Genomic DNA, 3,302 nt, shown 5'->3' with positions numbered 1-3,302 from the left:
TTGCATTAAAATTTTAATTTATTAAATAAGTAAATATAGTTTTTCTTATTTCATACACAATCATACACAAATAAGGTATTTTCTTACATATATATAAATTCAGAAAGCAAAAAATTTCTAGATTTTATACAAATAATATATGTTAGAGTCATGATTATTATATATCTCATTATATCTAATGTAAGATGAATCATGGAAACCTGACGATTTTCAAAATGAAATAAATAAATGAAATGTAATTGTAATTTTTTCTTTATAATAACAAACTGAAGATCAATATACAGAAAATAATTACAGCCATTATATATGTATATATTAGACAACATGGTGTAAACAATAATGCAAATTTTGCGTGATAGATTAAAGTAATATAGGATAAATGTGGAGAACATTTGACAAATGTAAAACTTTTCTTGAAATTTTAAAAAATGAATAACATCAAGTATACTGAAATTGTATTCTATTGTATTACATTATATTGTATTCTATTGTTATCCGACAAGAAATAAATATTTAAGTTATATTTTATTTGTTTATTTTATTTGGAAAATCATCAGGTTTTGGTGACTTATCCTATACAAACAAAAGCTTCTGAAATTATTTTATTGTTTAAGAGAAAAAATATTTATTTATTAAACATTCTGAATAAATCAATCTTGAACGAAATGTGATAAAATGTTCATACTTCTCTTTTGCGTTTAATTAATATAAAAAATTATCTGATTTTAGATCATATAACTCGTATGTGCGTAAAATTATTTTTAATTATATTATTAATTATTAATTATAAGATATATTTACGTCTGCATCTATATATATTTTACGTTATCTGCATTTAATGATTTAAATGGACTCTACGTTCTACTTTACGTTCAGTGTTACATGTATCTTTATAAATTATCACAATAAAAATATATAGAAACACGAATAATACATGTTATTTTTTTGTTGTTACCTTTTTATTATATTCATTTTTATAGTAGTCGTAAATTAGATATCACAAATAATTTGATACATCAAAAGTTGCACTTTTGCGTATTACACAATTTTAACGCTGTCAGAACTTTGAAGGAACTTAATTCAAATAATGCCAACGACAGAGAAAGTCTTTTCTTCCACAAATTATATTTATATTGTATTAAATTATATTATATTATCTGTCTCTTTATCGCGATGCTAACTGTTCTATATGTTTATTTCATGAACAGTCGTTTTTTTAGGAAGAAAATGCATTATTCACCCCTCGATCAGCCGGTAGGGGAGTGTGGAACTCTCCGCCTATAAAAGGAGCAGTCCCATTAAAAAACGCTACATTTCTCAAAGTGCATACTTTGAGAAGCCTCATCATATTTTATTATTATTAAATATATATTATATGATCAAATATATATTATTAAATATATATTTTGAAATAAATGTTTTATATATATATCTTGTATAATATTAGAATAAATATCATCTATTTCTATTTTAAACATATTTTTCTTTTTCCTTCAATTTTTATCTATAAATAGTATATCTATTTTAACAAAAGTTTATAAATAATAAATTAAAAATTTAATATAAAATTTTATCTTACAATTAAAATATAATAGAAAAAGTTTAAAATTGACTTAGAGCTATCCGTAGCTATCCCGCCATTCAAAGGTTAAACAACGGATTTATCTATAATTTACATCATTACAAAAATCCCTAGGCAAATCCGTTGATTTAAAATAAAGCAAAAAATTTTTAGTTACTCACCGACACTGATGCGCAACAGCGGAGTTGTTAACATTGAAGTTACGTTGTCTGTAACATACAAATATAAAATCCAAGTTATAGTAGCGTTTAAAATAATTAATACTCAAGAAATTATTATTGTCTCATCAAATTTTATATTCAATGCGTAAAATAATAAGCAGATATATAAATATGAAATAATTTTATAAATGCTAAAAAAACTTATTTTTTAAATAAAAACTTTTATAGAATTTACAGAAGAGTTTTTCTTTTAGAGTCTCTCGTGTTAAAATCATTTAAATAAATAAATCGAATTAGTTCCTGTACACGAATTATTAATGTATGTACAAATATAATAATACTTACCCTGGAAGTGCTCCGTCGGTGCAAGATGCCTCTCCTAGGCCTCCTCTCAGATAGTCAGGGTCGGGATCCATTGTTTTGCACGCGCGTTATACTTGTTTTAAACCGCAAACACAAAAATAAAATCACGCAGTATTTTAAACCGTACAAAAGTAAAGAACGCATGGTAGTTTGGACGGCACTCCCGCAATTTTTACGCGCGATACTTTGAACGGCACTCTCGAATTTCGGAACGATCGAAAATCCCATTTCATTACGCACGAAAATCATATTTGGAGTCAACAAGTCGGGAATTCACATCCAAACTTCGAGCGAGAGTTAAGTCCTTAGCGGAAGAAGACGAAGTCGATCGAGGGAATAGAATCGTGAATGGAATTCGTTCGATTCTTGCCCGATTCGACGTCTTTTCGATTAATCATTTCTCACTGGAAAGCAACGCTGAGAGAATCCCATTTAGTCGGCATCAAATACGATTTTCGACAACAATTTCGTGGTCGAAATCAGGATATTATATGAACGCGAAGACACGACCGCGATTACGAGACGAATATGTAAATAATATTGTAATAGCACGCTATACGTCACTAAGGCCGAATGCTACGTTATTATTTTATTTATGTATCGGAATCGCTTTAGACATATTTTAGCACGTTAAGATTTATCACGTATTATTACGATAATTCGTGGTGAAAAATATTTACGGCACGCTCTCAATTTCAAGGTGACCGAACGCGAGACGCACGTGCTCGCGCCGGAGTAAAAACACGCGCGCACACTACGCCCGTCAAACTCGAAATGAATGGCTCACGTCACAGCTACAGCCTACAACTGCTCTTGCGCGCTATCTCTCCCCTCTCTTACTACGCAACGCATGACATCGAGGAGAAGGGAGAGTATGCTCTCTCTCTCTCTCTCTCTCTCTCTCTCTCTCTCTCTCTCTCTCTCTCTCTCTCTCTCTCTCTCTCTCTCTCTCTCTCTCTCTCTCTCTCTCTCTCTCTCTCTCTCTCTCTCTCTCTCTCTCTCTCTCTCTCTCTCTCTCCCTCTCTCTCTCTCTCTCTCTCTCTCTCTCTCTCTCTCTCTCTCTCTCTCTCTCTCTCTCTCTCTCTCTCTCTCTCTCTCTCCTTGCGCGAAACAAATACGCATTACGTGATCAAATTTGACGCGTTAAAATATGTATGTATATCAAATGATTTTAAAATATATGTAAATAAATTCCT

At 30.5% G+C, this 3,302-nt stretch overlaps 1 long non-coding RNA gene across 1 annotated transcript; it reads right to left on the bottom strand.

The window, feature by feature from the left end:
• Positions 1-660: 660 nt before the first annotated feature.
• LOC140665855 (uncharacterized) lies at positions 661-2,894 on the bottom strand. The gene is made up of 3 exons (XR_012046665.1): positions 2,089-2,894; positions 1,744-1,791; positions 661-1,278 (listed from the first exon to the last, which is right to left on the bottom strand). It is a non-coding gene; the product is annotated as an uncharacterized lncRNA (long non-coding RNA).
• Positions 2,895-3,302: the final 408 nt, after the last annotated feature.

The sequence above is a fragment of the Anoplolepis gracilipes genome, chromosome 5 (genome assembly GCF_047496725.1).
Source record: "Anoplolepis gracilipes chromosome 5, ASM4749672v1, whole genome shotgun sequence".
NCBI lineage: Eukaryota > Metazoa > Arthropoda > Insecta > Hymenoptera > Formicidae > Anoplolepis > Anoplolepis gracilipes.
This window is presented reverse-complemented; position numbering and strand designations above follow the sequence as displayed.